Source organism: Notechis scutatus, chromosome 3 (assembly GCF_049901735.1).
Source record: "Notechis scutatus isolate UNSWTSFEM ecotype Mainland chromosome 3, rNotScu1.2, whole genome shotgun sequence".
Taxonomy (NCBI): Eukaryota; Metazoa; Chordata; class Lepidosauria; order Squamata; family Elapidae; genus Notechis; species Notechis scutatus.
In genome coordinates, this window is record NC_142011.1 from 20079380 (window position 1) to 20105864 (window position 26485).

The 26485-nt window shown below is 37.1% G+C and overlaps 1 protein-coding gene and 1 long non-coding RNA gene across 4 annotated transcripts in view; both read right to left on the bottom strand.

Annotated features, from left to right (window-relative positions):
* Positions 1-26485, bottom strand: part of TSHZ2 (teashirt zinc finger homeobox 2) — a 416498-nt gene that overhangs the window by 387837 nt on the left and 2176 nt on the right. The gene's annotated exons all lie outside the window — the stretch shown is intronic.
* LOC148131092 (uncharacterized) lies at positions 9411-13645 on the bottom strand. Its single transcript, XR_015748439.1, has 2 exons — positions 13369-13645; positions 9411-11402 (listed from the first exon to the last, which is right to left on the bottom strand). It is a non-coding gene; the product is annotated as an uncharacterized LOC148131092 (long non-coding RNA).

Genomic DNA, 26485 nt, shown 5'->3' on the forward strand with positions numbered 1-26485 from the left:
TAAAGGGCAGAAGGTGATTCATAACGATGATAGCAGCAAATCTATACTCTGGAATCCCTACTTACTGAGAGATATCATTAAAATCTTACTTTGGGGGGGGGGGGAATGGCATTTGCCTATGCTATCACTTGCTTTGGTTTGTTTTAAATGTTCATTAGATATTTCCATCTACAACTTCAGGAGGAAAACTGTTCTATTGACTAACTGTTCTCACTGTCAGGAAATTTCACCTTGGTTCCAGATAGGATCTCCCTCTGATGGGTTTCCATCTCGTATTTCTTATGGTGAAACATATGTACACACGCATGAAGGTTTGGAATGGAAAAGAGAGAGACAGATATAGATTGATAGATTAGGTTGGGTGAGATTAGATTGGATTGGATTGGATTGGATTGGATTAGATTAGATTACAGACAGACATATAATCTGTAATTCCCCATGTTTACTTTTTTTTTTTTTTTTTAGAAAAACCCATTAGGATGCTGGAACGTTGCCTTATGCTTCAGGCAAACATGAACTTCAAATCTTCTTTAAAAATCCTCTCATTTTAAATAATAGGGAAATCAGTGGCTGCCGCCTGCCAGATGGCAAACAAGTTCATTGCTGCAGCTAATCAAATGTACAAATAATCTGTTTTCTCCAGCTCTTCCTGTATTTCCCCATTCCACATGACAGCACTTTATGAGGTATAGTTATGCCCATCATTTAAGCCACTATTAAATTCTGCCTAAAAGAAAAGTGAAAGTAAATCTCTTGGAGAAGACATCCATATGAATTTCAAGGAAGGTTAAAGAACTTTACTAAGAGGGCAAGAATATATTTTATCCATGTGTGGAATGGCCAATAACAGGGATAAATAACAGGATAAATTAATCTGACAATGATTAAACTCCCCCCCCCCACCCTCAAAAAAATAAAGAAGGCAAAAAAAGAGTCAACTCTTTTTTATAGACTGTGCTGGCATAAATTATCAAAAATATATTTGTAGCCAGTTCACTATAGAAGGAAAGTGGGTCCTATAGTCTCAAAGAAGTTCAGTGTATCAGCACATTCTGAATGGTTTACCGTATCACAAGGATTTCTATAATAATGTATTATCAAATGTTTCTCTAATAATTGCCAGGTAGCAAAATATAAAAGCTTTTTAAAACTTTCCCCTTGCCCTCAAAGCTACAGCTGGAACACTCAATAATAATTTTCATAAGAATAATATGTCAGTATATTCATGAACTGGAATAGAGCTTGGTAACAAGGTCAGCCAATGAATAGGCATGGCAACTAAATCAGCCAATGAGGATAGTTTGGAAACTGAAACTAGAAGTAGCCTAGGCTGGAAACTGAAACAAAAAGTAGCTTAGCCTTAGTTCTATGTTAAGCTCTGCAACTCTGAAGCTGTGTTGAATCTCTGAGTGTGTCTATTGAGATGAAACTGGTTCTCTCCTCTTGCTTGCCTGCTGATCTATTGAAGATGAAACTAACTTGCTTTCTTGCTGAAGGCTGGAGCTCTGCTCTGAACTTGCAATATGTTTCTGTTTGAGTTTGCTCCACGTTGGAGAAATCTACAACTGGTTTGTAAAATCTACTTATGTTTACAAAGATGTTAAATGAAGCATCAGCCATCTGTGTTTATTTTTCTGGTGCTGAATTATAGCTGCAAAACTCTCAATATAATAATTCAGGAAGACTTTTTAAAATTATGAATACAATACCATTGTCTCTCTCCTTCCCTGGTTTTCATTTTTTTTTAAAAAAAACAACAACTTTGTTTTCTTTTACAACTTAACCCTGCTTTGGACTTCCAGAGTAACAGATTCAAAAACGGAGGTCCAAGATCAAAATCCAACATGCTCTGTTTTGAATTATCCTGCTCTGTTGAGGTTTCAGCCAAATGTGATGTACACCCTGGTCTCTGGTCCTGTTCAGGGGCAGGAACAATTTTTATAGCTGAAGTTAGTCATATCTCTGTTCTCTTATCTCAGATGGAAATCAGCCAGAAAGAGGAACCTGTGTCCATTGTCTTGTCTTTTCTTTTTCCCCTTTGAAACAAAATTCTTTTTGGGTTATGTTGCCAAGTACAAATACAATACTCTACATAGAAACAGGTGTTTCTAGGTGTTCAAAAGGATGGCTAAAATCCTGAGCAGAATGATACAAAATAGAAACAGAGATGCTAAGACAGCAAAGATGTAACCTAACTCTAGGAAAACCTACGAATTTATCTGCAAAAAATCTTCGGCATGAAGCCGATCTGAACAGACTTCCTTCAAAGCCCATGTCAGGCTAGTACATTTGTAATCCACCACAGCTGGTTTCTGTGCAATAAAAGATACATAAAAATTGTTTCTTTTTTTCCCCTTCCAAAGTTGCACTTTTGTATTCTTTGTTTCCCTCACATATACTTCTGTTTCTTGGCGACTTGGGAGATTTATTGTAAAATGCTCACTTTATAACAGATAATCCAGCTCCCTTTAGAATTTCAGCTTTAAAACTAAAGCACCACTTTTTTCGGGGGGTGGAAATGCAAAAATATAGAGTTAAAAACAAACATTCTGTCAGTTCAACGTGCTACGTTAAAAGTAAATTTAATACTCTGTTCAAAACAAAAGAGTCTTGGATATCATTTTCAGTAATGTTAAAAAACAGCTACGGAAATATTTATGCCTTAGACAGATATACAAAGAGTTCTACACTGATTTTAAATGTTCTCTGTAAAATATGACTGATTGTATTTAGCTTTTAATCAGGGCTTATAAATGACCATTTAAAATTTTATGTCAGATCTGGGAAGTAGGAGCTGGTTACTCTGCTTATTCTAATATTTCTGTAAAAAATTAAATTAAATTTCATTACACTGAATCTGTTGGAAAGGCAAATTTCTATTGCTCTATGGTTTTATATACTTTATATGCTGTACATTTCAAAAAGAAACATTCAAGTGTTCAGGACGTTAGTTCATATTTGTACTAGTAAAAAAAATCAGCATGTTTTAATTCAGTTTGCGACTCAAACGAGAAACTATTCAACATACTGCCACAGATTGTAATCAACTAGTTTTAAAACCCATGGAAGTACCTTTAGCTCCTAGTAAGTTTTCACTTTGGAATAATTCTCAAATGTTATTATCTACGTTTATTTGGGAAGTAATTAGGGAGGAGCATGCTGGCTTTGTTAATTTTGCTTTCTGCTATATTCAAAAATCTGTAGAGCTCAGTCCTTCCTTTAGTAACTCTGAACTTGGAGATATGTCAAATAAAAAATATGGGAGTAAAAGATATTGTTACACATTAAGACCAGTGAAAAGTCATTTGTTTTACTATTCACACACACACACAGCACAGATACAAACCTAAGTCAGCATTAGAACTTTATTTGAATAGCTAGCAATTCCGTACTCAGAAATTCAGACCTGCATTTATAAACATCTAAACAACTGGATCTTTCTCTTATACTCAAGCTATTTACCTCTGTAATTTCTTCACTTGCATTTGTAAAGGAATGTCTCAGGGCAACCCATTTCTGCTGCAAGATGCCTCCCAATAAGTAGAAAAGGAAATCTACTTAGAACTTCAGCAATTCACATTATCCCCCATTAGTGTGTGTGTGTGTGTGAGAGAGAGAGAGAGAGAGAGTGTCAGAAAGGGAGGGATCTAGATACCTAAAAGTAAGGCGCTCTTTTCATTTATTCCTATTTCATCATTTTAAGAAGGCTACCTCTGCCTTCAGTTTAGCAAGGGGAATTTGCAGGAATTACAGTTTTTGTTTAGTTTTTAATAATGTCCTTTAGACAAAAATATGCCAGGACAATTCACAACAATAATATGCCAATATAGTCCCACCATTAAAATATTTTCATAATGCGCAATAAAATAAGAAGAGTCTCAGATTCAAATGAACAATTCAAAGACAACATATAGCAACAATTTCTTAAGTATTAATTCTATCTTAAATGGCTACTAGAATCAACTTACCTTTAGGGGGTTCCTAAAATACAGCATACATGCCAGAGGATGCTAGAAATGAAAATGACTTCTCTTGGTATTATCAAAGATCCATATCTAAACATTTCAAGCTATGATCTGAACTGTATTCATAGTATACAAGATAAAATTTGTATAATAAAATCTATTGTATCAGATGGGCTGGCTGTATATTTTGTTTCCAACCACCTGTGCATATCTCTTGCACCTGATATTTAGAAATATGTTGCATGTGAACATAAATATTCAGTTTAATTTAGTTGTAACAGAAACTGTTGATACTGACTGAATAGCAATTTCACAATGCCTCTTTTGATAGTGGTGCAGATCACCTCACTGGAATAGGACAGGGGTGTCAAACTCTGTTTCACTGAGGGACACATCAGGGTTGTCTTGACTTTAGGAAGTGGGGGGAGCATGGCCAGCTAGATGTCACTCATGTTGGGAACTCCTGTGGTGGCCCGAGCACTCTGCCAGCGAAAACAGGCTCTTGAACTCTGTTTTCAGCTGCAACAGCCTCCTGCAACCCTCTGCCAGCAAAAATAGAGCTTGGGAGTGCTGCCCATGGCCTTCGCAAGCTCCATTTTTGCCTGCGACGACCTTCTGCAACCCCCTGCCAACTAAAATGGAGCTTAGGAGGGTTGCACGCATCCCTCCCAAGCTCCATTTTGGCAGAGGCACTGCGGGCCAGTCCTTCACTGTTTCCAGATCAGCCTCATGGGCCAGATCTAAGCATCCCGTGGGCCGGATTCAGCCCCCCGGCCTTGAGTTTGACACCCCTGGAATAAGAGATAAAAACTTCTGCTAGGTATTGTTCTAGTTCTGATCTCCACTGAATGATATCAGTTCTCTGATATCCGTCAAAAGCATTGTCAGAGTATAAGTTGCTTTATATTGTATCTAGTCAGGGCACTGAGCTGCCAAGGTTTTGGTATTTCCCAGACCTATCTAAAGAAGCCAGGGATGGAACCCAAGGCCCATTACATGTAAGCATGTGCTTCAGTGGTGGGATTCAATTTTTTTTACTACCAGTTCTGTGGGCATGGCTTGGTGGGCGTGGCAGGGAAGGATACTGTAAAATCTCCAGTCAGAGGTGGTATTTGCCGGTTCTCCGAACTACTCAAAATTTCCACTACCAGTTCTCCAGAACTGGTCAGAACCTGCTGAATACCACCTCAGATTTGCTTGTTTATAGACTAGATTGGGAAGTCCCAAAAACTTTCAAGGAGAAGGCAACAGAAAATCAACTCCATACACTTGCAAAGAACATTGTCCTTCATGCTGTCACAAATGTCAGGATCTAGCCCCATTTAGTGGATCATGAAAAAAGGTTACAAATGGGAAACCCCCTAGGAAATCCTGAGACAAGGATGTTAGAAGGATCAAAGATGACAATGGCAAACCACTTTCAAGAAAACTGCATAGATGTATCCATCAAGCCACCAGAAATACAAACTGAGATCAAACCCCACTCCTTATTGGCACTGATGATGTTACCTGGTTTGGGTAAGGAAATATCTGCCAGAAAACAACCAAGCTCAGAGAGGACCAAGAACCCTTCATTTCAACCCTGAGATTCTCCTTTACTGGAGCTTAACTCAAAAACATCTTATTTTATATGCTATCACTGATCTATATCTGTTCCTCTGTTGCACATGGTATTTGCGTTATATGCTGATGATATACCATCTTATAATCATATCTCTTGATTGTGATGTCCCATCTTGTCCTTTTCTCTAACTCTGGAACTTGCTTCTTTTTGAGGCTTGGCAAAGTTTTGCATCTAACACATGTGTAACATAAAGCAAAGAATTTTTAAAAGACTCTTGCTGAAGAATGAACAAAAGCATATTTAGTCTGGACACCTGAAAATGTATGATACACAGAAACATACACAGAACATTTTCTTGCATTTAACTCCTGCACTAAAAGGAGAAGAAGTAAGACAATCGTGGAAATTATACAAATGTTTTAAGGAACTGAAAAGTTTATTTCACTTCCAATTAGAACAACTTAGGCAGCACAACACTATATCTACTGAATTGGGAACATGCTTCACTACACAAAGAGGAACCTTCTTCTTAGCAGATATATCCAAGACTGTATTAAGGCTACTGTCATTACTGAACCTGTACAAATTTAAATCTCACTCTTTCAGATTGCTCTATGAAGCCAATTGGATTTTTGCCTGGGCTGATTTATTTTCCAAACATAGGAAACACTAATTGGGCAATAAAAACATTTTATTTTCTAAATGGAGACTGAACATATTCATCATTTAATTGATGTAAACAAAGCAATATATTAAATCATTACAGATTTCTAACTATCTATTCTGTTAATTTGTACACTGCATACAATCCAAAGATCCACAAACCTAAAACAGAGCCAGTTCTTCAGCTCAGAAAATACTCCAAAGTTTCTGATTGATATGGAATTTCATCCAATGTGGAATTCCCTGAAGTCTCACCTCTTTTCAACAGTTTATTGTAACTACTATCTTGATTTTTTTTGTTGACACTTCCTGTGGGTGCTATTGAGATACGCTGATCAATTTAAGGCCATCCTAACTACTACTGGGGATTTGAATTATTTTACTCTCCTTTTTCTGCTACCATAGAAGCTGTGATGTCTACCTTCAGCAGATACCTTACTTTTTATATCTATATCATTTATATTTATTATCTCTTATCATCTCTCATCTGTCTGTCTGTCTGTCTGTCTCTGTCTGTCTCTCTATCTCTGTCTCCTCTCTCTCTCTCTCTCTCTCTTTCTTTCTTTCTTTCTTTCTTCTTTCTTTCTTTCTTTCTTTCTTTCTTTCTTTCTTTCTTTCTTTCTTTCTTTCTTTCTTCTTTCTTTCTTTCTTTCTTTCTCCCTCTTTCTCTCTTTCTCTCTTCACCTCTTTATTCTTTTATCTCTTTCCTCATCTATTTATCTCTCCCTCTATCTATCTATCATCTATCTATCTATCTATCTATCTATCTATCTATCTATCTCCATCCTCAAATATGTGCATATCTATTGTTTCACCAACCAGCTCAAAAATATTCCACCAATTAACACAATGGTTTGTCAAAAACTAATCTCTCCCAATTTTGGAGGGGTGGGTAGGAGAAGAATGGGACCAAAATAAATATCACTCCAGGATACTCCATATTTCTTTGTCAGAACAATGTTTAAGAGATAGCATATTAAATGCAACTCAGTTCCAAATTGTTCCTTCTCATCTGTTTTTGTCAAACTAAATTATTTATTGATGTTTAAGATTTCCCCCAAGATGCATTTCAGGCTGCAGTGCATTTCAGGCATTCCTTAGTTATAATTAGAGACTGAAGCTAGAGTCATGAAATTCAAATCTAAGGCTATAATTCAGAAAGATAGTAGGGGGCTTTGGAAACAAAGCATAAATAATTTGAAGAGATAGGAATCCTTATGCCTCTATAAAACTGCTGGATAGACATAGTTGTGGATGTTCATTTCTGATTTTGTTCCATAGTCATGTCACTTAATGCCTTCCATTTTTCTGGCTCTTGAGTATTCTTCTTGCTGAAATGCCATCTAATAATTGTTATGAAATGTTCAGCTGGGATTCAAAAGTCTCTTGTTGGGTCTGACACTTCAGCTCCCATGAAGTCTTGCTACAGTACTAGTCAGTGATGAGAGATGTTTGCAGGTATAATTATCCATCTTATGTTTTCAAAAAGAGTCACCCATTTTCTCCAGACTGCAGCAAAAAAATAATAATTAAGACAGCAATACCCTTCCCTTTTTCTTACATGCATGAAATCCTTGTAACATGCATGAAAAAGTGTCAGGGCAACAATAATGCTGTGACAGTAGACTCTGTTTCCAAAACATCAATGGGCTGTACTTTTAATGAAACTTGGAGTACTTCTATAGAGAAGTAAAAAGTTTTCAAAGAACTCAGAACACTATTTTATACAAAAAATGTGGTTCCATTTGTTCACTATTATTTGTAGCATTATCAGGTTTTTTTTTCAAATTGGCATCCTTTAAATGTGTTGGCATCATAACTTCTCTAATTCTAAGCTGGTATGTCTGGTAAGAAGCAAGTTTGAACTACATGGTTCTAACACATCTGGGAGACACTACATCACAGAAGACTGCATAAACATAGAATAATAGGGTTGGAAGGGACCTTGGAAGTCTACTAGTACAGGAGACACTCTACCATTCCGGACAAATGGCTGTCCAATTTCTTCTTTTAAATCTCCAGTGATGGAACACCCAAACCTTCCAGAGGCTGTTCTACTGATTAATTGTTCTCACTATCAGGAAATGAGGTATTCCATTATCTGATCCCCAAATTTCAAGATTGATATTCTCAACCCAGGGGTGGGATTCAAATGTTTTAACAACCGGTTCTGTGGGCGTGGCTTAGTTGGTGCGTGTGGCTTGGTCATGATATTGGCTGGGCATGGCCAACTCAATATCACTCACATCGAGACATGCATCTCCTCTCCTGGCCTCTCATGACTGTGGGGATGCTGCAATAGTTGTAAGCGTGAAAAATGGTCATAAGTCACTTTTTTCAGTGCCATTGTAACTTTGAATGGTCACTCCACACAAGCAAAGTACCAGCAAAGGAGGGGAAAATAACTCCAGAGAAGTTCCTGATATAGGAAGTCTAGTCCTGCCAAGAATGTAATGAGGGTTAATGGAGAGGCAGTTTCTGTAAGCAACACCAGAATGTTTCTTTCCTGCCTTCCTTACAGGATTAGGCCAGTAATTTCTTCTAACAACCAGTTCTCCGAACTGCTTAGGATGTTAACAACCGGTTCTAGCGAATAGGTGTGAACTGGTAGAATCCCACCCGTCTCAACCATATTTTAACCATTTTGCCTTAATTAAGTTTGTATTATATGGAACATCAAAAACATAAAATAAACATCGGTAGTCCCCTTCAGTCTTAGCGTTAAAAATTTGCCACAAGTAAGTTTTATGAAAATAATGAAGAGTTTGCCACGCATATTATGTTTTGTTATTTTTTGACAAGAGAAAATATTTAATACCATTATTCCACCCAACACACACACACACACACACACACACGTCTGAATATTAGTAAGAGTGTCACAAATAATTAAGTGCTTACAACTAAGAAACATCTTTAGACATCTTGACAGCACATATTAAGAGGTGTTCTTAGGGAAAACTGTCAAGTGGAGTCTTATTTGTGATATTGAACAATGCATTTTTATTTTTATTTTTATTTTTGTAAATTTTATTTGAGTTTTCACAAAGAGAAAAAAAATACAAATAAAACATCTTTTTTGAAAGTAGCTTAATCCTGGGTTACATTTCTTCATACAGACACAAATTCAGGTTCATGCTCATTTTTATATTCTATTCCATATCTTATTACTATTTTACATTTTCTGCATAGCTTCTCACCTCTTTTAATTTTCTCAATTTTATTTTAATTATCTCATCTCAATTCAAATCATTGTATTTATATTTTTTGTCTGTCCTGTTTCAATTATCTATTAGCTTTTCTCATTAAACAAAATTTCTCCTGTAGTTACTGATTGGAGTATGACGCCTTTATATCTTTTCCCTAAAGTTGTAACATTCAATATAATACATAACTTCCATTCGGATTCTGCTTGGTACATTCTTAAAATACACACTGTATTCTTAAAAAAAGAAAAAATTATAAATGTATAATTAAAACAACATTCCATTCCAATTCAATTCTATCATTAATATTAATATTCATTAAAATCTTAACATCTTTAACATTACTTTTCAATTAAATATCATACTTCTATGGGAACAATTATAAGCTTTCCATAGTTAATTCCCCCCCCTTCACTTATATTTTATAAAACATTAACTAATTAAAATGTTCCTGTTCCTTCCTAATTCAATTTTCTCATTTATTTTATTTCACTTATTTTATTCACAAACATTTCACTAAATTACACTAACTATTTTATCCCTCATTTTAATCATATGTTGTTTCCAATTTTCTAAAGTTATTTCTATTACTAATATAACAATACAATCTTATGTACCTTTACAGAATCCCTTTTTCAGTTAGATTTTCACCCATTATCTCTAAATAGGTCCTGTTTCTCTATATCTTGCTCCAATCCTTTGTAACTTCTTTTCCTTTCCTTCTTCCCTCTCTTCTTCTCTCCCCTTTTTACCCCCTTGTCTCTCTACCTCTATTTCTCTCTTCTGTATTCCCCTTTTCTGTTGCTTTCCAGTATTATACTTATTTTTCGAATTATTTTTCTTTTATTTGGTTGTTTTTTTAAGTCTTAAATTCTCCATTCTCTTTCCCCCCTTTCCTTTTTCTTCCCCACATAAAATTGCTTGTTCATTAAAGATGGCTTCTTCTTTGTCCCAGTCTTCTTGTTTTGCAGTCGTTTCTTGTTGTTTCTCATAGTTCCAAATCTCCATTTCTATGAATTGAAAAACGAAGCCAAAAGAACCCTTCCGTTCTTGTGCATCTTCTTTGTACTTTTTAAGTTCCATTTTCAATTCATCCAGAAGTGGTGCCATTGTATAAATTTTTAAACAACCACCCGATTGATTTTAGTCATTCAAATATAATAACCAAGAATCCAAAGATCACCAAATAATCCAAATACACGCAAGCTGTTTCTTTTTTGCTCTTTTTTTTTCACTTTCTCTTCCTGGGGTTACTATTTAGTTGCAAAGTTTCAGTTAAAATGTATCTTTTAGAAGTCTTGTTGAAGTTTTACTGTAGATTCTTTTTAATTCCAGGCAGTCTCCTCCCTCTTCCAGATCCTGCCCTTATTCTGCTTATGAAAAAGAAAAATTTTAATGTCCAGAAATCTATATTATCCCTTTGGCATTTTGTTTTATTTTCAGCTTAATTGCCTATTGATGTCAAAGCGGATTTCTCCAATTTCTTATTTAAGTCTTTTAGTTGTCAGTATAGGGAAGGAGAGAGAAGAAGAAAAAAAAACACAAACCTTTCCCTTTTCACTTTCCTTCGCTGCTTCCGACTCTTCTTTGGGAGCGATGTTATTTTTTGTAAGTTTAAATTCCAGGGTACCTTAGTTGTTGCTTTTACAATTTAACCCAGTCAGCCAAAACTTTCTCTTCTTATCTTCCTCCTGCACATTCTTTTCTGGTCGAGTTCTCCTTTGTGGTGGCCATTTCTGACCACTGCTACAACCGCCTTCGGGAAAGGGAGTAATGGCCAGCTGAGGAGGAGAGATGCGGCTCTCCTCAACCCTGCTGGTGGTCTCCCCCCTCTTCACCACCTCTACGGGGTGGCTTAGCCCTGAAACCAGCCGGCTCAGGGTGCTCCAGCGGCGAGCCCAGACAGAAACCGTGCACGATCGCGGATTTCTGTCTGTCGCCGAAGCCCTTCAAACCGGAAGTCCAACAATGCATTTTTATGAAGTGGATTCTATCTCTCACCACCTTGATGAAAAACAAAATACAGCTTCGGTATGCAAAACTATGAAATGTGGAATAATTTGGAGGCAGGCACATACATCCACCTTCCTGAACATTTAAAACATTCTTATGTAGATCTTGAGAAGGATTGCAACTAACCACATGTTCAATTTCAGAGCAGATTCATTGATCTGGGTTCAGTGAGGGAAAAATGGTCACTTTAAACAAGGTAATAGGATAATACTCCTTCCCTTCTTATAGTCAGCAACAGAGTAGTCTCTCTTAAGCATTAGAGAGCTTGCCAAATTCCAGACATACAACTGTAGGGATAGTGTTCCACCCACAGATATACTGTACTCCATTTCTACTCTCCAGGGACAAAATGCAGCACTGTTAAATAATTGCTATTACACACAATTGAGAAGAAATGACACGAGCATGGGTGATCTAGTAAGAAACATATGTATTATAGTTGAGAGAGTAAGTTTTAAGGCTCAAAATGTTTTCGGAATCTACATTTCATGTGAGGCCGCAGAATACTTTCTGTCTTTAAAATTTTAATTTCCTATGTTCTCACTGTATCTGCTCTGAATCTTTCCTTACTCTGTCTCTTGGATCTCTCTCTCTCTCTTTTTTTTTCTTTCTTTGTTTCTTCTCCTGCTTTTGTCTCAGAGCCAGACCGTTGGTACATCAACTGGATAAATTTGTAGACCAAGATAGCTTTTCTTATGGCTTGACCAAGGCCAAAAGTCAGCACAAAAGTTCTGAATGTGGATGCAGCAATGACCTGCACAACTAAGTGTGATGTGGCACTTTAAGCATTAACAATTTTGTTACATTTTTTGCTGATTTTTTTTGCTCCTCATAGTTTCCTTGTGATGCTGATGTATGGATATTAAATCTTGCTTTATTTTGTGATACAATATTTCCCCCCATGGAACAATTTTCATTAGAGCCTTTTTTTAAAAAAAAAAAAAAAAATGGAATTCCCAGATGAGGGATTAACTCTTAACAGTTATGGGAATCTGATTTACCATTGATGAGAAAATCAGGCTGTATGAATCAACTGGGAGTTAGCCCCCTGACACTGAGTAACACTCCATTATCCACTCTTTCCTCAACACCATTCAACATTGACCATTGTGATATAATTGCTGGAGAATGCTATGTGGACACATTGCTCTGAGCAAATCCAATAAATCTAAGGCACAGCCTTAGACTTTGCATAGTCTTGCAGAAATGGTTTTGGAACTGCTGAAAGATTTTCCCACTTTTTCCAAGAGTCTTTGAGGAAATGATGACTCTTCCATTTACAATTAGTTTTAATCTCAGTTGTCTTCAGTGGGGCTATCACTGGAGAAAGAGGAGGAAGGGGAAGAGAGAGGGAGGGAGGGAGAGACAGGGAGGGAGAAAGAGAGGGAAGAGAGAGGAGGGAGGGGAGAAAGTGTAGCCAGTATAGAAAAATCTTTTTATGTGCTGGAGTGAGATTGAGGAAATTTAGATCCGGACGATTGGGCCCTCTCTTCATCAGCCCAATTCGTCAGTCCCAGATTGTGAAACAGTAACAATATTTATGCTGCTTAGAGTCAAAATTGATTGAAGCAATATAAATATTTATGCTGCTTAGAGTCAAAATTGATTGAAGTGGCATAAAACATGCATAATAAATAAATAAAATATATTAATACCAAATTATTTTCTGAGGCCTTCCCTGCATGTATTATACAGTTTGTTCTTGCAAAAAGAGGGTTTTGCTTCAAAAGTATATGTTTTCATATTATTTGGCATAGAACAATAAGAGTTAGACTAGGATTGGGTAAACCCTATTCCAAGTGTACTCTTCACCATGAGCCTACCATCCCTGTCCTATTGTTTCTTTTTATTTTTCTTATAAGTATCTATCTCCTGTATTCAAAACTATGTTTATCCTTATACCTGTATCTTGTAAGCAATTGACAAATCAAATAAATACTAAATACTAAAAACCTACCTTCAGGATTGTTGTAGGAATGAAGTTGGGATCACCATAAAAGCTATTTTAAACTTCTGCAAAAAAAGTTGGAGTGGAGATCTATGTTTAGTTGCTGATACTTATAGTGTTGCATTAACACTTCAGTATTGTGTTTTTAACTTCATATGATTTTATTGCTGAAGCTTTCTTACACATTTTGCCTTGAGAGGAGCATATTTAAACTGAATAAGCAAATGAATCAATCTCTCATAAAAACATGGGAAATAAATGATGTCAGAATAACAGAATAGACCTTGGAGGTCTTCTAGTTTAACCTCCTGCTCAAGCAGGAGACCTATACCATTTCAGGCTATCTGGGGCTATAATTCCCTAATTCTTAGTCAGGCTAAAGAAGGCTGGTTCATCCATGTTCTCCAGCAGATTTCATATTATTTTATTTCTTTAAGTGGAAATGCAAACAACTGAACCCAGAACCACCTCTATGGAATGAACTGAGTTCTCCAACAGATCTATCAATGGATCATAGCAGAGCTAACTGCAACCAGAGAGGAAACTGCTTCTCAGATAGCAGTACCAAACAGAAGCAAAGTGGCCAAATGGGAATGCAAAGAAAAATATTTTCAGTAAAATTTCCACCTCATTTAAATGACTACATTTTTTGCAGGAAAAGTCAACACTGCAGAAATTCAGCAGGTCTGTTGAAAACACGGGCAGAAAAAGAGAAGTGTTTAAACATTTACAATAACCCGTTCCATGTTTATCTCATTTTATAGCCTGTCTTTTGTCCTTCTGATGGCAGAAGGATACCACCTTACATAGACCTGAGGACAGGTAAAGCAACGGTCTTGCTGAAATTGAATAAATACTTAGGTAGAAGGTGATATAGAAATTTGATGCCGGCAGTCTTGATTTCCATGATGGGAAAAACAAGTGAGTACTGGAAAAAAAATGGTCAAGTTAATACAGAAACTTTCAAGCTAGAATTTGGCACAGTTTATTGAAAGCTTTAGATTTTTCACGATACACACAGTGAGTCACATTTATGGACTTTTAAAAGGGCAATGATAGACACATTTACCCTGTAAGTAAATCCTATAGAACTTCACAAGAATTATTTAACAAAATAACTGAGTTGAAAGGGACCTTGGAGGTCTCTTAGTCCAACTCCTTGCTCAGGCAGGACACCCTATACCATTTCAGACGCGGTAGTCCAATCTCTTCTTTAAAATCTCCAGTGTTGAAGTACCCATAACTTCTGGAGGCAAATAATTCCACTGATTAATAGTTCTAACTGTCAAGAAATTTCTTCTTAGTTCTAGGTTGCTTCTCTCCTTGATTACTTTCCATCCATTGCTTCTTTCCACAATTTCTACAATTTATTTTATGCAGCAATTCCTACAAATTTGTAGAGCAATTCTAGTGGATAAATTTGCATTCAATCACCATGAGCATGAAGGAATAGCTATTCCTTTCATCACCTTATTTTTTTTAATTTTTTTTATTTAGTTTTATTTAATTTTAATTTCACTCTGATCTCCACTAGAATTTATATATATATATATATATAAACTTTAAAAGCACAACTACAATGTGGGAAAATACCCGAACAAAGCTGAAGGATATATATATATATATATATATATATATATATATATATATATATATATATATATATATATATATATATATATATATATGTGTGTGTGTGTGTGTGTGTGTGTGTGTGTGTGTTATTCAGCTTAGTTCGGGTATTTTCCCACGTCATTATAGTTGTGCTTTTAAAGTTGTAGCAACGTTTCGGCAGAATCTCATCTGCCATCATCAGGCTTCTGTATTGTGTTTGTCTGTGAGTCAGACTTTTACAGTTGTTTCAGTTTTAAATTTGGGGCTAGCAATCAATCAAGCAGAACACAGCAAACTCCCAAGACCAATAAACACAGACCAAGACTCTCAACCAATCAGGATGAAGAAAAAACCATTCTGGCACAGCAGTAGGCTAGCACCAAATTTAAAACAGAAACGGCTGTGAAAGCCTGACTCACAGACAAACACAATACAGAAGCCTGATGATGGCAGATGAGATTCTGCCGAAACGTTGCTACAACTTTAAAAGCACAACTATAATGACATGGGAAAATACCCGAACAAAGCTGAATACCATACATACATACATACATACATACATACATACATACACACACACACACACACATATACATATATAAACACACACACGCGCACACACACACACACACTGCAATGGGTTACGGATTGGGAAGGGGAATCAGGCTATTGTGTTCTTCCACGAGCATACATTTTTTTACGTATTGCGCTCTTTAGCTTGGAGTCAACAATGCATTTTTTACGTATTGCGCTCTTTAGCTTGGAGTCAACTCAATTGCATTGTTAATATGACTGTGACGAGAGACAGAATAAGGGAAAGATACACATTGTACATCTATCACAGCTGTTTAAGGAAGTAAATAATTTCAATAGGTCCTTTGGTAATGCTCAAACTCCACATGTTGAAGTCACAATGGTAGACAAATTTCTCCCTATCGTGCAGATTGATACAAATTCCCAGAACACATCTAGCTTTTTTTTTAACTTAGCACCAAATTCTTTGACGCCTTTATTTCGGGTAGACAATGTATATTTCACCTTTCCTGTTTTGAATGAGATAAGAGGATCATTTTTCTCTGCCATAACTCTTATTTTTATGACTCTAATCTACCTATTTGGCAATGTTCGTCAACACTGCCATTTAAATTCCACGGGGCCAGCATGCTTTGTCTCTTTTTGAATCCCAAATTGGTATTTTGTGTCTTTAAAAAAAAATACAGCTATTTCCTTTTTCAAAAAAATCTCATTCACCTTGTGGATAGAAATGAAATGAACCCTTTATAACCATAAATTCTCAAATTTGGCCATAGATAAAGGCAAACGTTTACCACTATAGTATAACTAAATATTTTTTAAAAAGCAATAATTGAACAGAACAAATTCTCTATCTAAATGTTACAATCAAAAAGACTCTGAATTTGCAGTATGTAGCTTTTGATTTTTACATTCTGCTGCTTTTAGTTCAATCCAAAGCATTCATTTCTTTTTTTCTTCTTTCTCTACAGTTACACGAAGAGCTGAAATCATCCTGTGGATTTTGATGGATGTAATTATTTTCATTAAAATCACAAACAGCACGATATTCCTTTTCCAAGGCAAACTGTAAAGGAATCTTATAGAAACAAGCCAAATATTCTAAGGAGGAATGTACTTGGAGGATATTGAATAGCATTTTCTTATAATAGTTAAAAAAAAATTTTTTTTTACCAGTTACAATCTTCAACATTTAACTTCAGTATTTCAAGGGGTGGGATGAGAATTTATTTGGTCTTATTTTCCCCCCTCAATCAAGTAACTATTAACAAAATCCAGAAAACGGATCCCAAGGAAAACTGGGCCTTGCCTGTTTACATACACAAACTCCAGCAAACAGGTTTTTTTTCAATTAAATTAGTCTTCTGAGGGTGATCTAGGAAGAGCCAGGAGCTCCTTAAAAATCTTATTGCTTCTCATATATGCCACCTGGGGCTACGGCCTGGTTCTTTTGCAGTAAAAAAAAAAAGTTTCTGTAGTGGCTGTCCTTCTTTTCTGACATGCCCAGGTTTAATGGTTATTCGAGATGGATTGTGTTATTTTCACACATTCAGCGACCCTGCTTTTCCATAACCATTTATGGTAGAAGACGGCACCTATCGCGGGTCCCTTTTGCATCGTGAACAACTTTAATAAGGTAGGGTATCATTAGATGATAGCAGTTTTATATTGAATGCAAGGAGGAAATATAGACACTTGCCCAGCAAAGAGCCAGAAAGAGAAATAATAGATGCAATATACAGAGATGAATTTCCATTAACACAATTGAAAAGCAGCTTTAACGCCACAACTTTTTCCTTCGGTTTTTTTTTTTTTCCTCCTTCTCCCACTAAAGTTGAACAATACTATGTTTATCATCACAAGGAGCATAAAAGAAGGAAAGTGCTTTTGCTACACATTTTTACTCACGAGCAAGCCATCCTACAAAGCTGGTGGCTGTCACCCTGCATGAATTTCATTGCTTCTAATGGAAAATACTATCGGAATAAACTTTGGAGCAACCCTTGAAAATAAGTGACAAAATCAGCTAAATCAGACTTCTAAGTGAGCAACAGCCAAACAGCCCTACTTGGAAAGTAACTTGCTTACTCTGCCTTTTCTCCAGTTTGTAATGCAAGTACAAGCATGCTAGGATGTCTTTTTTTAAAAACATAAGGACTCGTTGAATTTAGGGGTGGGAAGGAAGAGAAGAGAGTCGTTTTATTCGATAACAAAAGAACAATTTCTAATTATGCCTTGCTGTTTTAAGATGTGGGTTTTTCTTTTTGCCTTCTTTTGTTTTCCATGCCTTAGAAAGATCACTAATGCTTCCTTTCTTTTGTAGGTTGGCTCCCTTTATATGCTTTTGGTTGTGGGGTTTGGGAAAAAGACAACTATCACCTGTGTTGAAGAAGGAGCAAAGAGAGTTATTTACAGTTATTTACAGGTTGGGTTGTCTTAGAAAAAGGTACACTTAACTCTGATCAGTCTTATTTGGCCATGTTAAACAGCCAAACAACTGTCATAGACAGGGGGTTTTTTTTATGTTTGAAAAACTAGTCATCATTGGGCCTCCCCCCACATTTTCCCAAAAACTAAAAATACAGTATGTTTCTTAAGATAGAAAGAAGATTTCCTTCTCCTGTTGGAAACTTTTTATACCCAGAGAGCATTTTGGTTTTATTTTATTTTCTTTTTTTAACTTGACAAACAAAACGTAATTTGCATCAAACTATTGTTCCAAAAGGTTGTTTTCAGAAATCAACTGGATTTTCTTGGTTGTTTGTTTCCCCCCTTGAAAACATTTCACTTTTCATCCAAGAAACTTTTTCAATTGTGGCAGAAGGTATTTGTATTTTGTAAGCTGACCTGAGTTACTGAGAATGAGTTGGTTGCCATATAAATCAGATAGAGAGATGGATAGAGAGATGATAGAGAGATGATAGATAGATAGATAGATAGATAGATAGATAGATAGATAGATAGATAGATAGATTAATAGACAAAATACCAAGGGAACAGTTTCCAAAGTATCAATTTGAAAACCTTTATGAGAAATCCTTTGCAGAGATAATGAAGGAAGAAAAACCTTTGATATGGGCCAAAGATGGCATCAGTGAGACCAGCTTAGAAGATGCTAACAAATAAATGCTGTTGCCTAACAGTATTTCCTCTCACACATCTTCCGAAGTCAAATCTATTTTTTTCCTTGCTAGCACACTCTAAGTAGAAAGCAAGTTTGGAAAGAAAGTCAAACAAAAAGAACAGTGTGTAGATTGTAGAAATGGAATTTATATTTGATGGCTCAAAGGCTAGAGAATAATAAGCTTTCATAATGGCAATAGTTGCAGGAATACTCTCAAGTCATTAGAAGCAGGAAGTTTATAAACAAGGGCAATCATAATAATGGAATGGGCTTTTTGCCCTCCAAAAATGTGTCATATGGAGAAAATCTCGGTTTTAAAAACAATAAACACTGATCACCAAAAAAGAACACGTCAAAATACTTAGAGGAAACTGCTTGTCTGTGATCCCTATGAAATTTAGCAAAGGAATTATTCTCCATGATGTGTTATTTTATTGTGTGTGTGTGCGCACGTGCTGATTTGGTTTTGTTTCAAAATGAAAACATTTCTATTGTGCAAAAGGTGCTTTAAGCCTCCGGTTTTATTTTTTTAAGGTTAAAAAAAATACAAGTTTCATGTGCCTGCGTAAAAATCAGATGTTATTATAGTATGAAAAAAGGCTCCCTGTAAATGGTGTTTTTAGTATACTAGAGTGGAATTGGATATTCACAAATGTTTAGATTTTGTTTCCTGAAACTGCAATTCCAAATAAAATAGCCCATTTTAATAATCTCTCAAAGGTAGCGTGATGTTTTATACCACTAGCAAAATAGTAAAAATCCATTTTATAGGGATGATGTAGAAGAGCATTCCAGAATGACATATATAATTTAAGAAAACACAGTGCCGATAATGCCATCCAACTGAAGGGGAGAAAAAACTGCTGTAAGATTTAGAGCAACTATAATAAAAACAATCAGACTTCCCCAAAGATTCAGTAGAGCAGTTCGGCAGGACAGCGAAGGATAAAATGCAGTTCATGCTCTAAATTTAACAATATATTTTTCTTTTGGATTAAGAATCTAATCCCATCTTCCTTTTAATGCCAAATCCAGCAATAAAGTCCAGGCAGTAATCCTTTGTACAGATACTTAGGAGTAAGTTCTCCTCCAATGTCTTTGTTGAGCTGGACCATACAATACAAAATCAAGGGTTAAATTTGCTGAATGAATGAAGCCAAAATCGTTTACATTGCTAGTATTTCTGGCTGGCTCAAGGGCAAGACTCTTAATGCCATCCTGCTGCTTGTGAGAGCATGCTCTATAGAGTTGTAGGCTTTACATTTTAAGACATACATACATACATACATACATACATACATACATACATACATGACTTAAAATGTAAGAAAGCCAGCAAGCAAGCAAAAAGCAAGCTGTCTTAATAAAATTTTAACAATATGCTACTTTCATCGCTAGATTTTGGGAAAGGAAGCATAGTGTGTCACACACCCTTCTTAACCTGTCTGTCATGCAATATATTTAAAAAAATATTTTTTTTACAAAGAATATTTAAAAAAAAACCAAAATGAATCCAGATTCACAACTGTTATTTCATCCCTTAAATATTACATTGGGTTTCTTGCACAAATCAACCTCTGAGCTTTTAAATTCTGTGCATTTTGGGTGCTTCACTAAAGTCCAATATTTCACACACTAAAACTGGAAGTAAAATTGGCACCAAGGCATATGTAAAACAAATTTGCTGGAGTTTGTGGTTTAAGGTAGGGGGGAGCATCAGAGGAAGAGACAGAAGAAAATTCCTTGGTAGTATTGAGTTTCACTTGATGTGATATCGTACCTAGGAACAACTTTAGCAGAAATTATTTTCAGTTACATTGGATGAAGTTATTGGGGTTAGAAAAATTGTAAATCCTGGTTAGAAGTCTTTATTAACTCTTATATAGACACATATCATTCCAGAATTGGTATAGCTTTATATGCAACATCTTAATGTACGTATGAAGGTGGCTAGTACCAATGTTTGAAATAATATACAAGTAATCCTTAATTTACAACAGTTCGTTCAGTGGCCATTCGAAGTTACAACAGCACTGAAACATTTTTTCACACTTAACAATTGTTGCAGAATTCCCATATTCCCAGGATCAATATGTGGATGGTTGTTTATGATGGTTTTTATGACGGTTGTGATGTCCTGGAGTTGTGTGATTACCTTTTCCAAGGTAAAGTCAATGGGGAGACCAAATTCACTTAACAGCCATATTACTACAGAACAGCTGCAGTGATTCACTTAACAACTATGGCAAGAAAAATCATAAAACGAAATGGGGCCAACTTCACTTAACAAATGTTTCGCTTAGCAGCCGAAATTTTGGGCTCAATTGGGGTCATAAATCAAGGATTAACTGTAGTAAATGTTTCATCCTTTGGGAACTCAGACTACGGACAATGGAAACTTGAGGTAGCTCCCGAAATTGGTGTGGTGTACAAATGACAAAAGAGCTCACTATCTGAGTGTCATCATGCCACACAGCGCACGGACAGTCAGAAAAAGTAAGGAAGCATATTTCATTCTCTCTGGGATTAAAAAAGATTCACTAGCAATTTGCTGTCTTCAGTGTCCACAAACCTTGGAGCCAACAGCACCCTGCTTAAATCAAATACAAGATATGGCAAAGGCACCCTTTACGAATCCTGATGCTAAAGTCTGATTTACAAGCGCTTCCTTCTCCAAGTGGCTATTCTTCCTCCCCCCACCTCTATCACCACACGCCCCTGGGCTCCAAGACTGCCTGACAGTCTCTTTTGCAGGTTTTTTTTTTAAAACCTTACTTTCCTATTGGAGATGGCAGAGAAGCTACTTCTGATGTTGTTGTCATTTTCTGTTACACAATGGCTTTACACAACCTCCTCAAGGGCCTATATTTCCCAGTCTGAAAAACGCAGTGGGAGAAATTCTTGCACTTATATTAAATGCCAGAAAAATGACAGGCTGCTGTAAAAAATAATTGTACACTGGCACCTGGACATTGCACAGGTGCCCTTTGGCTTCCTCAGAACTAAGTGAGCATGAACATGATCCCCTCCACTTTGGGGGGATCGAGGGAGGGCAAAAGCAAGGGCTTCAAGGGAGGGCAAAAGCAACAGTTGCACTATCATGACACAAGGTCCAGTCCTTTCATGTATGTGTGGTGACACTGCAGGCAACTATGAAAGGGATAAAACTTGGGTCATGGTGATGGAACATTGCTTTCATTATTTTGATAAAATCAGTAGTATCTCTGTAGGTCTCTGAGAACTTTCCTTCCTTCCTTCCTTCCTTCCTTCCTTCCTTCCTTCCTTCCTTCCTTTCCTTTCCTTTCCTTTCCTTTCCTTTCCTTTCCTTTCCTTTCCTTTCCTTTCCTTTCCTTTCCTTTCCTTTCCTTTTTTAATTTTTATTTTTTTTATATAGCGGCCCAACTTCAGCTGTCTTTGGGCATGTTTAATTTTAGTTTTAGCCCATCCCATCTGCTATCTTCCAACCATGCTCTTGAATATAGCTCATCCATCCCAAACCAGCCATGCAAATGTTCAGCAACAGTGTTTGGTATTTGCATTCATTCTTTAAAAGAGGGTAAGATTAGGGATCATAGGCCCAGATTGGGACAACTTGCCATGGCCAACTCGCCACGGCCAATTCGCCACGGCCAAGTCCAGCTGCTCGGCTGCAAAGTTCTATTCATCTAATGTCCTTCATGGATAAGGCATTTTCCCAGCTGGATTTAACCATGTTCTGCAAAGAACACTACCATAATTATTGATGATAATCAGAGGAAACTCTAATCATTACCCACTGTCAATAGACATGAGCCGCTTCTATCAGGAAGACCTGAACGCTAGGGAAATTCAGTGATTTGTGTTTGCGTGTGTGTGTGTGTGTGTGAACAGTGCAGTGTTCCATTCCGATATCCTAAAGAAAACTAGTAGCTGAGTAATACAAGACAGATTTAATCCAATCAGCAATTTTCTAGGTGTGCAACTTGGTTTTTATATTGGCAAGTGGGTCTCTGGATTTTTGCCACAAGATATCTCTGGCCTTTTCCTACCTTTTTCTTCTGATGGGGTCAGGGCACAATCAGGGCGTTTTGAGGATTCCCAATATACTTTGGGCGCTATCCATCCAATAGTCTGATCCACAAACCAGGGGATGCATTCCTCTGATAACACAATATCTCTGTCCATTCCTCTTTCTGAAGAATTTTGTTTTCAAGTCATTTGACCGTGTTGTGATATAGGGAACTCCGAGGTCTCCATCCGTGTTTTTAATATTCTTTCATTTCCTGGGAGAATGAAAGAAAAGCTCAGCCCATTTCTCTAACACCCCCCCCCATACCTCATGTTGCTAATGTAGCTTAAAGATAATAATGTTTTATTATCTTTCCTAATCATAGAACTAACAAAATATAAAAGCCAGAAGCTTTCATTGGTAAGAGTATGCGGATAGCATAAATCAGAACAAAGTCTTCCCTAGGCTGCCTCCAAGAATGCAGATTTGCCCCGTCTGAATGTATCATTCACTATTTTAATAACTGGTACTATTAAGGTGCAAATTGCAACTTTTAAATAATGATTGCTAATAGCCTTATGTTTACTGCCACACGAGGACTTTCATGAAAACAAATTCTGCATTATTCATTTCTACTTCCCATAAACAAAGTAGATGCAGCTGGTCTCTCTCTCTCTCTCTCTCTCTCTCTCTTCTCTCTTTTCTTTCTTTTCTCTGTCGTACTTTTGGGCTTTCGCTTCTTAAAAGGGAAACCTCTCAGGGCCCAGCAGAGGTAGGAAGGGGAACCAAAGGGCAGGGAGGAAGCAGAAAAGAAAACTACTAACTCTAGGTTTATATTCAGGAGCAATGAACAGCAAATTTACAATGTACAAAATAAAATATGCACATCTCAACAAGCCCTAGGAGGAGAGAAAAGCATAATCCTGTGGAATTGGGTTTGAAAGCTATTTCCGCTATAGAAAAATAAAAATGGAATTAACATATCAATTCAGTCTTAGTCCTAAGTTTTTCCTTTCTATTGTGCTGGGTTACACAACGGTGATTCCCCAGAGTCACCTGTATTTTTGTCACTCGGGAACAATGTTCCTAGCCTGATTCTCATCTTCCTCTCTTCTCCTCTATGTAATCTCATTGGCAGCAGGAGCATTTTCTGCTGTCTTGCAGCCATGGGAGAAGAGAAGAATCAGACAGACAATCTGTAAAGCACCTTGGGTTTTTTCAGGATGGAGGATAGCAACGCACATGATAATATATCATTGCAAATCAAGGTATGATGTAATGTCAGGCACTGACCTAAAAATATCCAAACATCTGCTTAAAGAATTATGCAGACAATAGTCCAAAAGAACAATTGGTGCTGAGAAAGGAATCCGGAGGAACATATGCATTTGACCCTGCTTGTTTTCCCTGACTCAGAGTACCATTTCCGAAGATGCTTTTGGAAAGAGAGAAGGTTTAAAAGTGCCTTCCTCATCCCCTTATCCACTTACATTGCTGATTTTCATTATGGCACTCTGTAAAATATAAGGTTGTCATGGCTTAAAATTAATGGGCGGTGGGGAGAGGGATTGTCATGTTTCCAGGATCCAGAGGGCCATCCTCCTTGTTTCCTTCGCTTGTTCTCTCTAACCTTTACGATGTTCATTAATCAGAGAAGAAACCTGTTTCCAAAGTAGATGCTTGGACGTAATTATTTACAGTTGTGCATAGGCATTAAATCTAAGGCATAACCAAGACAGCTAAATCCAAAACCCCATCACTTAACTTTATTTTTCTCCACATCCCCCCCCACCCCCTTACAGACTGGAGATCTCAAAAGTTGTAAACTTTTTTTTTCTGAATCGAAACTCAGAATCAGACAAAAGAATCAGACAGACCTTTCCCAAACATGCAATTCTTTTTTTTCCCCTTTTCTTTCTTTCTTTGCTCTTTCTCCCTTTTGAAGAGGAAGATTAAAGGCTCAATAAAAGAAAGCCAAAGAGAATAGTCGTGCCAAACATCGGGATAATCAATTATTTCCTTCCCTTCCTCCTCCTGTTCCAAGGCCACACTGTGGCACAGACACTTTGAGACGGTATTCAAGAACCTTTTTTATTGGAAGGCGGGAAACAAAACAAAAAAAGTAATCTTACAACAATTGCTAAGCTACAATGCACACCCTGCGAGTCAGAGTTGTCCAGTTTAATCTTGCTTCAGGTGGACTCTTTTGGAAAAAAAACAAAACCTAAATTGTCCCTTAAAGAAACCAGCTGAAACCATACAGAGTGGAAAACAAAAGAATACCCGAAAGAAGATACTGTTGGAAGGGAACCACAAGTAATATTCTGTAGCAGAGAAAATGAGGTGTGCCCAAGTTTTCCAAAGTATCTGTCTGGAAACCTTTACAAGAAATAAATGATCAAGGGAGCCTGGGCACAGGCCAAGGATGGCATCACAGTGAACCAGTTGAGAAGACGCCATTCAATCACTAGCTGTTGCCCAGTATCTTCTCTCCTCCTGCCCCCCCCCCCCATCAATCCTATTTCTTTCTAATCTTGGGCATATTTTGAATGAAAAGCAATTTATTTAAAAAGACAGTCAAAGAGGGGAACATTTTGAAATGGATGGTATATTTTATAGATGATGAGTATCCATGATAGCAGAAGTTACAAAAACATTCTGTTCTTAGGACTTATTGGTCTTGGAAAGTTTAAAAACAAGAAGAGTCATAAAGACCAAGGAAGATTTCTTTTTTATTTTTATTTTTCTTTTTTCTTCTTCAAAACATTGCATATGGAGAAGACCTAAACTGCAATACTTTACATTGCCGTGAAATAGGTAATAGTAATACTAACAGTAATAGCCATGTATGATTTGCTTTGCAAATTAAGTTTATATACAGATGAGTTCTCTCTTGGATACTTTTATGTGGATTAAACTCCAAATATGGAGAATGTGAAACACACACACACACACACACAAACACACATACACAACTGAACTGAATCATGTTTGTAAAACTTTCCCAAATCTTTTCCTTCCGAATTTATTTTCAATGTTGAACAATTCTCAAACATTACAGCATTTACTCCAGCCCATCACCCTGAACATCCAAATAGTTTCATGGGTAGGGAAGAGTTTGTTTGCTTTTTTAAGAAAATCAACTTTTTTTCCTAGTACACTTTTAATCTTACTGGACAAAATGACATACACACACACACACACACACACACACAAAGGGTGGAGGGGTAGATAAAAGAATAATCCCAGCCACATTAAAGCCAAACAAGATAACAATTGTACTTGCCTGGCTAAAAGAGTCTAGAGAGGGCAAGACTTGCGTCATTGGCACTCAGGTTACCATAGTGAGTGATTTATTGATATATATCAAGAATGAATAGATCAAAGGCAGCAAGATGACAGGTGATCAATCAAATGTCAAATCAAAGCTGGCAATCAACTGGAAAGCTGGTTGTTGGTGGTTTTTCTCCCCCCCTCCCCCCCAGAGTGACAGAGAAACGAACTTCTTCCTCAGCTCTCTAAGCTACGGCGAAAAAGCCCCACCAACTTTTCAGACCTCTTTCCAAGTACACCGAACCAAACTTGAACTGAGGGTTCACAGCCAGACCAAGGCGAAGCCTTCCCCCAGTTACCGCCTTCCCAGCCGGGCCAGCCTTCAGTTCTTTGGCTTCGGGAGCGTCCGCTGCTTGCATTCCCCCCGCCCCAAAGTTGAGCGAGCTCTCCGGCTCCTGCAAATCGCAGTCCCGCCGCCTTTGACCCGGCCTTTCGCCCCCCCACTCCGCGCGGCCTTTGGGTCCTCGCTTGGTAACTTGGCGAACCGGGCAGCGTCGAGCTGAGCCCAGCCGTCGAGCGGACCGGCCCCGGGC